The sequence below is a fragment of the Patiria miniata genome, unplaced genomic scaffold (assembly GCF_015706575.1).
Source record: "Patiria miniata isolate m_02_andy unplaced genomic scaffold, ASM1570657v1 HiC_scaffold_17, whole genome shotgun sequence".
Classification (NCBI taxonomy): Eukaryota; Metazoa; Echinodermata; class Asteroidea; order Valvatida; family Asterinidae; genus Patiria; species Patiria miniata.
The window spans coordinates 2,838,924-2,851,202 of record NW_024037055.1 but is presented as its reverse complement, the minus strand read 5'-3'; positions in this window follow the sequence as shown (position 1 = coordinate 2,851,202).

Sequence of the window (12,279 nt, the reverse complement as noted above, 5' to 3'; positions counted from 1 at the left end):
ACCCATCCATGAAGTGTTTTGATATCCCATGCAGCAGCGGGAGGATTATCCCGGCAGCAGGGGAATTCTAAACGGTTCAATAACGCCTCTCCCGCCCCATCCATCACCCGAGTGATTGGAGTCTAACGCCACGTTAATTCGACACCGGGGACAAAACGCCCGAGTGCGAACATTATACGTTAAAAGCTACCAGAAGGACTGGCACATACTTGCGTGTCTGTCTTTAGGTGGAGGGGGTCTTACGCGGGAACGAAGGCACCTGTGACGTGCCTCAAATCGCAACTGGACAATTTCGAAAGCTGAAATAAAATCCACTTGGGCGCGAGTCCACGGTACGGAAGAATGTATTTACCCGACTCTTGAGGTGTCTTACCCTTGACGTATCAAACCCAATTTGAAAATCACGTTGACGGGTGCCAGCTATTATTTCAGCAAGCGCCAACGAGTTGAGAACATTCATTTGGTAAGTGGATGTTTGGATCTCGTGTGTAAGATTTCACAAGTGCTAAATAGAGTCGTTTTGGCAAGGTTTGCTCTTAATGTTTGGAATGCACTTCCCGGGATGTGTCTTACAACACGACACTTGTCAAGTTCTTAGCAACGGCGTCAGTAAGTGCGAAAACTCCCAGTTGACATAGGTTGCTACAGCTGATACAAGGGGTGACTTACACTTTATCATTTCCCTCCTTCTATTGACTCTTCTAAATGAATACGTCTATAGTTTCTGTCAGGATATACATTACAATTTTCGGAAAGACTGCTGTCTGAAAAATAAAAAGTTGCTTTGCTTTCGTGTGAAATTGGATGGCGTTAAAGTGGTTTTGCTGCAACAAAACATTCCTGAAATGTATATTTTTCCCGCGTCGCAGGGGGCAAGTCTGGTATCCTAGCTCTTTGTAGCTATCTCAGTCACTATAACCAGTGGACCAGCTTCACTGGCCTAGCCCTTTTCCTCAACACAACTGCTGACTGATATTAAATTCGGATTGAATCAGGCGTGCCCTGGAAATTGCAACATGAGGTGAACGTGTACTAACATCCCCCCCCCCAAAAAAAAATGTATTCCCTTTGAAAATATCAAATACCCATTATGGCAATAAAGTGAAGTCGTAGCTAAGAAGACTGGCTCCTGTGACGTAATTAAGCCCGTGACGTATGCCAATTCACCACGAGAAATGTCTGAGCATGCCATTAAGGGTACTAGACATCGATGACCGCTTACATTGTATCCAAAGCACCCAAATGCGCTCAATTGTTGTTTCATAACGAGACGTGTATTGCTACGATGTTTGTGACAAGTTGCCATTATTTTTCATTAACTTCCTTCCGTCTTAGGGCAGCTGTATCAACGGCGAGGTGGTAGGAGGGTGTGAAGACTCCTACAAAAATATCGGATGAGGATGATGAGGAGACAAGGTTTCCATGGCAACAGTGATGCTTGCCAGACAACTGCGACGCCCTGTAGTAGTTTTCATTATAATGGACCCAGATATTAAGTCTATACTGTCAATTATGAAAAGCTTATACCTCTATTATCACAACAGGATTCGAGCGGAAAACATTTAATATCTCTATCGGCTTTTATCAACTGTTCAGCTATAGTTGTCGTCATAATGCATGGCGGCCTATTTTAATAACGCCACGAAACGGACAGCCAAAATGATGCACAGTAATCTCGACATTCAAAGAAAATGCCCTCAGGTTTAGAGTGGTACTAGATGACAATTTATAAAACATTTTTATCTCAATGCAATGTGCTACTTTTGACAGATTTATACACCATACACCTATTATGAAACCTGGGTAGTCAAAAACGTGTAGGTGCATATGTATTTGTTAGGCCTATTTACAGTTTTGGTGCTTAATCGTTAGTTTTATAGTTAACCATTTGAAGTGTTCGTATAATAAACCATTATCATGTTGCGGCCATTTTCCCCCATTCAAATCAACGTAACCAAAGCGAGGCTGGAAGGGAAAATAGTCTGGTTCCTTTTTGCACAAAAAAATATCATTCAGTACTGTTATTGGATACAGGGAACATGACTGAAATGGTGGCAGTATGAATAGGTGGAATCAGATTGGCGTAAAAGGTACTTTCCTCGCCTTCCTTTCACCGCTGTGACCCGGGTTCGAATCCCACCTGGGCCAATATGTGGATTGGGTTTTCAATACCTGATTTCATGGGTTTTCCCCAGAATATTCTTCTGGGCTTTTCCTCCCACCTTTAAAACTGTACGTTCTTCTCACTGTCTTCTCTCTACAGGTTTCTTCAGGCTTGCGAGCTACAGTGCCCAGGGCACTTTTGAGAAATCCTTGGTTTCATTACCAGAATTAATGATAATAATAATAATAAAGATAATAAAAAGGTATATTATGGTTAACACATTTCAGCTCAGGACGCTAATTGGCCTATAATATTTTTTTAGAATGAATCAAGGAGCAAAATCTCAGCTCCGCTGGAGCCCGTCGCACCCTACCGCACGACTGCCCAAGCCATACGTTAGACGCATAAATCGAGAGATTTAACGGGATTGTTTTCGCTCCTTAATCGGCGAGCGAATACGCGACTTGCCTCAGCAAACATGTATAGGCCCTATGATATGACACGTTTTCTTGGCTGAAAATAACATGACATAAAAATGGTGTGGTGCGGGGTAACGTTGCGTGAGATGGTTGTAATGGACGCGTCGCGAATCGACGCCAATAGAGACACGGCCTGAGACGGTATAGGAAGTTCTCCAGAAATTGCAGTCTTCACACCTGCGAGATTGACTACTTGACTTTCCCTAAACATGCATTTTGGATCTTGGGTTGTTTTTTTTGCCTTCAATACACTAATCAATTTCTGAGATCGTGACTACAGTGATATGAAACGCTCCTGCATGTTGTTCCAGTCCGTTATATTCGCGCTGTGCAAGGAAATGCCATTTTCGAGCGAAAGTGAGGCAAACCTTGCAAAGACTCTTTGGCGTCGTTGCTTTGAAGGTTGCTAAGCTATTACGTAATTTCGCTTGCAAGTGCAGACCTAAAATGAAAATAACGTCTTGGAAGAATCACAAATGTTACAGCAAACTCTGACAGTCCTGGTGCAAGAATTAAGTTTCTCTGAGAGAATTTACCCCCAGAAAGATGACGCTTCAAGGACTTTTTCACCATTACCACCAAAATGCTCTGACTTGCGTGACTGAAAAAGTACTTGAAGGATTTCTCCTCTCCCTCGCCATAAGGAGTGACGAGACTCGTTGACACAAAAAGAAGAAAATTTAATCAAGAATTCCCCAGGCAGCGCCTAATTCGAAGCTTTACATGATTCTACGGGAATTACCAGGGATGGTTGTACAATTTGTATCCCGTTATCATGACCCAATCAGCGAGAAGAAAAAAGAGCTTGTGGTGAAAGACAGTCACATCAAACCCAATACGTCCTCGGTGATGGTAACACCTGATTAAGCACCGAGTACGGGTTTTATCAGCGTGTCTTAGCTACTCGTGGATGGGTTATCTGCACCTTTAAGGCCCCGGGGCGAGATCATGCTGCTTTGCCACGCTGTTTAATTGAAGACAGCGTCATGTGATCTTTCTGGTTTGAAATGTGCTCCTTGATGCCAATTTACTTATTTTATTGATATGTAGATCCATAGAGGAAGGTTTAGCTGTAAATTTGGTTTGCATGAATCACATATTTTACCCCACGGTGGTTTAACTAAATCAACATGTTTTAGATCGGGAATCATTTTAATCAGCTGCCACTGGCCATATACAAAAAATATTGCGGTTTGCACAGTGGCACTGTCCTCGCCTTCCACCTGTATGACCCAGGTTAAAACACTGCCGAGGATAATGGTTTGGATTGGGTATGGGTATCCATGGAACATCCATTCATGGCTCTCCCTCCCACCTCTTATATACAGATGATACCTCTAGTTCATCGTGTTCTTCCTTCAGGTTTAATCAGGCTTTCCAACCACAGTGTCTATGCACTTTTGAGAACCCCTTGCCTTCATGAACAGACACAATTTTAAAAAAAAATGATAGACTCGAATCTACTTGAAATCCGTCTGAAGAAGTGTAAAGCTAAATTCTACGGTGGAAAATAGAAGTAACAGAATGCAGTGCAAACAAAAAAAGGCAGTGAATTTCACGGGAATTCTACTGCGTAAAAAAAATACATTTCGCCATCGTTATTCCTTTTTGTTGGTGTCACGAGGGATGACTTTTCAATCAAAAATCTACGGCAGAAATCGATTTGCTCGCATTCGAACTAACCTCCAATTTGGTATTAAAAAAGTGCGCCAAAGTTGAACGACACAAAAGAATAACCGTTGGACAATAGGGCCGGACCCGTAATCTGATAAGCTGTATGCAGATGTAATTTCACACTGAAATAAATCTAGAGCGTTTACCCCTCTGCGCCTTGGGTTTGCTTTTTTGTTTTGTTAATGAAAACCCAAGCAAAATAACAGGGTTGCAGTTAAGTATTGCGCAACGGTTACAATATTGGTATGGACGTACACTCGCCGGCCATTCTTTTATTAACAGGAAACGCCCATGAAATTGCCGCAGGGCAAAACGATTGGACAGTTTACCCGGCACACTTCAAACACTAAATCCGGCGAAAGGTGGTTGCGAACCGTGTGGCTACCTGGACGGTAATTATATTAAACCAGGGACCTCAATCTCTCAGTGAATTAAAAAATATTTAAAAAAGTCATTTTATTACTAACGTCTGAGTTGCTTACAGTAATTCCTCACGTTCGTGATCTATTATTACGAAGAAGGGTTTTCTAAATTTGCTGTCCAACGACCTTCTGTATACTAGGCCTATGTTAATGTGCCTTCCATACAAAGTAATGTAGCACTGTGCAATTCTTCTCCCCCTCCTGACTAAATTCAATTTCTGTTCCATATTTGGAAGAAGGTGGTTGAAGGTGGAGCGGTTAGGATGTAAGTTGATAATAAGTACTAGGTGGAGGTAAATGACATCGAATATATGATTTTGTTTCTTCAGCCAGTGTGCGCTGACTTCGAGAAGAATTTAAAGCCTCTTCGTCAGACTCCCATTAGGAGTTCTGAAGAGAATAACCACCAAGTAAGAACAAATATTTGTTTTTCATGTAAAGAAACTTCATTGTTTTATCTTGGCATCCTCACTCTACTTGTTAAGACAGAAGACATCTTTTGTTTCATCACAGAACTTTCTCTTAAAAACTATGGCACGGAAAAAAACCCAGCACGACTTGTTCTATCCAATCGAAATCAACAGTGAGAAAAAAAGGTATTTGAAAATGACGTTACTGGTACCGTTACATTTTGGGGGCTGCTTTTGCTATAAAGCAAAATCATGTTTCGTTTCTGAACCCACAGTGTTTAGCTGTAACTACAGCTAAAACACACGATGACCAAGCTGTAATTGACCTTCGCAAGGGTACTCTCTCTCTCTCTCTTAGTGTATTTGTCGTCCTTTCAAGCAGCCACCTTTTTATCGCACCTGCCACACGCGACTTAGTAGCCCGAGGCAAAACACATTGCGTGCCCTGAGAGAGGCTCTTCATTTTGAAGTAACATCTGGACAAGAGTTTCCGATCTTACAAGAGCCGCGAGCTCTTTCCTCCTGGACCCGTAATCCGCACGGGCATTGCACTAGAGAGAGCTACAACCCCTTCAGCTTGTCCACTTGTTCTCTCTCCTAAACCGCTCGGGAGCTTGACTTTGCTGTAAGCTCCCGTTACATCAAGAGGATGAGGTGGCATCCTTGCGACATTCTTGGCTCGGATGCGCGCATCAGCCGGATGTTCTAAGGTTCGCGGAGACGAGTGCACCGGGCGAAAAGGCCGTCCAAAGATGTTTTGTCAATAAAACACAACAACCGTGAAAGCGATACATGAAGTTCATATTATTACAGCTGCGTACTTTATCGAAGGCAGTTTCATAGGAACATGGTGTATGTGCAAGTCCTTGGGCAATAGACTTTACTTGAATATTCCATCTTCGCTGAAATTAGTGTAGTAGCTTATAGCTAATTTAAATGCAGCTTATTTTGGCTTCTGAGCTGATGAAGAACTACGAAAAAGAGATGTGTTGCAGAAAAGGAAGCAATTGCATCAAACAGGAAAAAAATGCAAATTGATGATAAAAAAGAAGGAATTTGCTTTCATGATTAAATCAATCACATCACCACTGGAACAAGACACATAACGTAATGTGTAGCTGCACCATATGAGTCAGAGTTTATTGATAGGTCTTTGGCCGACTGAACGTGAGGAACATAAGGTCCCAAAACTGTAAAACTCTCCTCTAGAGGTTTCTAGTTCAGAATCGTGCTTTGTCCAACTCCAAACTCTACCCATCTAGGTGCCACACGCGTGACTCTTGTGAATGTTTCACAGTCACTTTTCTTCAGACAGAGGATTATGACCCTTACCGGATGAAGGAGCACCTTATCAGCCAATCGGCACCGGAGGGGACCACACCATGAAGCAGAAAGTAAGAAAAAGAGAATTACCGAGTTAAGAGTGAGAGTGAGCGCGGACTGGTTCGATCGTCGTGGGGCGATTCTTATCAAAACCCCCGGCGATGGCAAGGGATCGAGCACGAATGCCTTAAAGAGGCCGTGGGAGGACACGTATTCAATGCTTCCCCCAAAAATAACTGCGTTTTAAACAAAACCGGTTTGACAGTAAACGAGAAACAAGAACATCATTTTATTAAAAAGGAAGAGATATAGGAATGATCGGGATGTAAACTTGTAACCATTGAAAAGCGCACAATAACCATATTCATGCGACTTATGTGAAGAGTGCACTTAAACCACAATCCACTGTGTGAACTTTGAACTTTAAATTTTAACAAACACATATTGCGCTAGTTTCCACTATAACATCAGCTTTATAGCACTTCAAACGAGTGCTGTGAGTAATGTCTTTTGAGAGCTGTCTGGCATCTTTCTCTGCCATCATTGTGATGAAATTGCTTTATTTAATAAAACATATACTGTCTGACAAAATATCCTGCTTAAAGTGGTGTTCAAATATTGATGCAATTGCTACCGAAGGCACCGATGTATGTCTGGGTTTTGATAAATGTCTCCACAGCATAGTTACGATTTTTCAACTGTCGAAGAAGAACACAGATGTATGCTTACATTGAAATAATGTTGATGAATTACCGAATGCACATTGTGTGGTCGGCTTTTGATATAGGCCTTTCTCAAAATATTAAGAACTCAATTCGTCATAGATGCACAAATTGTCAAGCACGCTATATACCGTACACAAAGCACCAATTTGCATTAGTAATATAAATGGGCTTGGTGGATTTGTACGAAAAAAGGGCATTTTCACAGCGCGGCGGCGGGTACAAAAGTACCATTAATGTTTAATTCAATATGCATGCATGTTATGTTCTTCACCATCAGACCGGTACAAATGACGCAACGCTCAGTGAACATTTGTTTGATTGCTAATGATACCAGCCATTACAGACTGCTGCACCGAGATCGTTTACCACCGCCCACATCACAAGTTTCTGAAAATTGTGAAAAAAGTTATAAAATAACCTATGAAGTCTCCTCAAATTTATGTTTGTTTTGTTTGAGAAAGTGAACGGAGTCAAAGGCCATTCCAGACCATTGAGCACTCTATGTTCACACCAAGTTTCATAGCTCGTATATTCATGAGCTCCAACGACCGTAACACAAAAGGAACTAGAAAGCACTCAGAGAGCGCAAACCTCCGCCAAGGCTAGACAATTCCCCGCCATATTGTCAGTACACCCAAAAGAAATACTCGCATAAATGGTGGAGAATCCTTTAAAAAAAATCCTGGATCCAGACCCAGATCCGGATCACTTCCAAAATCTAATCGATTTGTACTTGTACCAAGGACCACCCGTAAATTATTTGTCATGCAACCAACAAACTAACCAATTCCGATAAATATATAACCCTCAAACATCTTAATTAACATAAAACCTTATCAAAAATGATTCAATTAACATTCATCCTATCTCAAAAAAATAACAAGTATGACAGCTGATTCATGAGTGACATTTCATTAAACTTTCAAATTATTTTTTTTCTTCCGAAGACGACATTTCAACACAATTGTAATTCAAAATGGAAAGGTTTCCCTCCACAGTGTCGTATGTTTGAAAAATCATTTTTATAAACCGGTTTGTCACAAAAAAATACTGACCCGAATCGATGTTTTCCCTCAACTAATCCGGAGTCAAAGGCCCTAAAAGCAGCCATTCAGAAGATTTCCCCCCCCCCCCTGTTTTTACTGCATACAAAGCCCACCAAAACTCCTGTATCTTAAACCGACGTCCGTTGCTTCATGCCCACGCAGCACCGGCGGATTTTTAGGTTTGAAACCCAGAAGAACGAGCCGGTATTCAACAGTGTCTTTTCCACGTATCTACGGATCAGAGGGATGTGACTTGGTCGACGATATGATCGATCGTCAAATGCCCTGCTTCGGGCGTGAAATTTTGAGGAACTTTAACTGGGGCCATTCTCGACTCCCAACGGCGCAGGAGCTTAATGCTAAGGATCGGAAGTGCTGAGACTCTATATGGAAACAGAAATCAGCCTCCGCAGTCTTTACCGTTCCCGAAAGGTATAAGAGATGATATTTTTAGTTGGAGATGACTGTGCCAGCTAATCTTGAAAATGTCGGGCCCTTCAGGGAGGCCAGTGTCTATCGAACGCAACGACACGAAGCAACGGGGTGAATTGTAGGTTCTCAAAGAAAGTACCTTACGTGGACTTATGTCGCTATCAAGATTAATGGGTTGTTTTTTTTATCAGATGAAGCGTCGGGTATTTTTGCCTGCTTTCTCGGGATTAGTGTGTGACTGAGAATTCAAAATTGTTATAAAGATATCATCAGCAGTGTACTAGATTTTGGACAAAAGCTTCTTAAAGTTGTCTGTCTTTGACCATATCGCCTGCACTTTCGCAATTGTTTGTGAATCGTCATGAATCAAATAGATATTTAAAAGGGAAAAAAATGGCAAAACAAAACATTCAGAGGTGCAACCTAACTTGAGTTATAATACTGCATAGTAACATTTTCATCCAAGTCATTTTACAGCGCGTCCCAAAATACCCGCAACATTTCTTACGAGGCTCCAGCGTCGCCGCGGAAACACGTACCGCCATTATTTTACTTTCTGTGTTTGCTTTTCTCTTCGATCCACGTAGACTACACCTTAAATACATTCACAATATTGTTCGTAACGAGTTCAATGTGTTTTTAATATAAACCAACTGTTTGTTTTTGTTATTTCAACAGCTTGTTGACTCGAGTTTGCATCTGATGTACCGCATCATCGATTTTCCTTAAAATCGGTTGAGTTTGTTTTCGACATGCCTTTAACACGAAACATTTTAAACTCTTTTAAATATCAAACCAATACTCGCCAGGGATAAAGTTAAGATTCCAAGCTTTAAAATGGTATAAAAATAGTGGCAGTATACGTGTTTCTGCGCTGACGTTGGAGCCTCGCAAAAACATATTATTTTTTTTTAATATCATTTTTATTCTTTTTTTTATGTTTATTTTCTATTTTTAGTAATATTAATTGTAAAATAATCCCTCTCTCTCCAATTTCATGAAATTATACATTTCGTAGTCTTTAAAGCCATGTAAATGTTAACTCCCCTTTTGTGTTTTCCCCCTAAGAATAGAGCCTCATAACTCTCAAAAGTATGCGATGTTACTCTCATATGGTCTAAGTGGACAATCCGATACCCGCTAGGCTAAGACGGTCCAATAAAACAGCGGTTGTTCAAATCCTTGGAAGGTTTCCATTAGTCATTCGTGGTTTTAGCAGGAAGAGGATCTGACATGGGCACTTAAGAGCCTGATACCTATTCATGCTTTTCCATACAATTGTCTGTCTCGATGTATTTCAATCGACATAGTTTTTGTCTCCGTCGATCTAAGTACATGCCCCACTGAGTTGATAGTTACGAGAATACGTTTAGAGATACTTGCGAGATATTTGAAAATGGCACAAGAATGGTGGGTCGTATTATCTTTCTTTTTTCCCACTGATTCTGTTTAGAACTTCGAGGTGAGATCACAACATAGTGTGAGACAAAGCGAGGTTTTGAAAAACAGTTCAAAATTGCCAGTTGAAAAAAATTGAACATCACTCAAAATGACGTCAATGATGTTTACCAGTGTTGTGTGTCGCTGCATTAGGTAAAGTATTTTTCTCGACTTCTGGGAAAAAAGACAGAACGACGCTTGTGTAATAGGCAACACACTGAACACAGAAGTCAGGCTCTACATGTGTTTTGGGGGGCAAGTGTTCAAATGCGATTTCAAAAAGCTTCATAACCATACAAATCCATTATCCACTGCTTATGTTGTCCTTATTGTCTTGCGATTGAAGTATCTCACAGACGCTTACCGGTGACAAGCAAAGTGCTCCCGAACCTTTCAATAAAATGTGACTGCGGGCAGGTGGAACAAAAAGCTACGACGGCTGAGACTCCTTTAGACGATGACATATTGCATGTCGTAAGTCAGCGACAACAAAAAAAGGGGGCTCTTGTGTCGTTAGGACGAGCGTGCGTGATGGATGATCGGGTGATCAAACGCCAGGTGGGTAGGAAAAAGGGGAAATGGCACTATCCTCGGGCTACAAAACAGACGGAATCATGCCGGCAACCTGTTTTAATTTATCTCCAACCATGGCTTATACTTCGTTCGGTTCCAATTTTAATGGAGAAAATCATACGCGCAATAATAGTATTGAGTTCGCGTGACCTCTCCTTTTTTGTAAGATTTGAACGCGTGCATCGGTCAAGATGCATACGCGCTGTCCGTTGGGATATTAGCCTAATAATACTCGGGTATACACGAGTACTCTGCGCAAACGATATTGCGTAAAGTGCACGCTTACACGTCCCAGAGGAGATTGACAGAATTTGGTGGTTTTGTAGAATCGATACGCAGTGCTTCAGGGCATGTCAGTCGCGATATTCAAAGACTTATCACGCAGTTTGGTGCCCCAGATTTATTTGATAAGGCCGACGTGACTTGCGAGTTCCAACAGGTAGTTGCTAAGCCGCCTAAATGGACAGGTATAAACACGGCAATTCGTCCCTTTTTCGTTATGGTTGATAGAGGTGCACAGCAGGTACCTCAAAGGGCGCTCTATGTTATCTTGATTTAACAATGAATGCACAAAGCTCCTACATATGTTTATCTAAACGGTGCAAAAGCAATCCCAAATCCTGAAGGTGATCCTGGACTAAGTATTTACAATATCAAAGTCTCAAATTTGCGTCTGAAATGCGCGCCATCTGGTTTCCGTTCTCTGCACTATTACTGATCTTAACTTTGATATTTCTGTTAAAAAATCAAACAATCTTCCAACAACTGCAGACTGTATTTCTTTCCTGAGGACTCATAACCATGGCTACCGTGAAGTCAATAATGTTCAAGATATTAGGCATGCCAAAGTAGAGGGAGAACAATTTTGACTGTGACATTTTACAGGCTCCTCAGGCATCAATGAACGCTATCAAATTGCGGGCGTCCATTCAGATTGATGGCCCGAAGCCACGCATCCGAACGACGCAGACGAGCTAAAGAGGAAGGATTGAATGTGTCTCGACGGCTAACAATCACAAAATAATGGCCAATTTCGACCATTGAGGGCAGGAAATGTCACATCGATGTCTGTTTTACTGACAAGATTTCTGCTTCCCACACAATCTTAGATTACAGAATATTTCGAATAGACAGCACAGGACATTGTGAAGATTCTTCAGGCAAAATGTCCACTGACAACCGCGATTCATGTCAATGGTTGGATTCCCTCTGACGAGGCAAGTGGGCGTTATTGCCCAAAATGCCCAAATTAAGCACGGTCTTGGTCAAGTGTATCTGTTTTATGTCCGTCGCTCTTGCGATTGGAAACGTTATTCAGTTAAGCTACTCCCGTTCAGTGCCGGAAGTAGTGTGTAGTGTACGCGCAGATCAGCGTTCGCTCGTACAGGGCAAACAGGGCGCTGGTAAGGGCTGATGGGCTTCACAGAATCTTGTGAAGGAAGTACAGATTGACCTTCGCATGCAGCTAGCGCGCGCTACGCATGATGGACACCGGAAGCTAGTTTGTGTGACGCGTTCTACGTCACAGGTCACGCAAATCTATCCAATGAGAGCTCAAATGACGTCAGCCCTGACCAGCGCGCCTTGTTTCAATCTAACCCAGTCAATGTAAACCTTTCATTTCTAAACGACATGTTGAATGAATTTATAT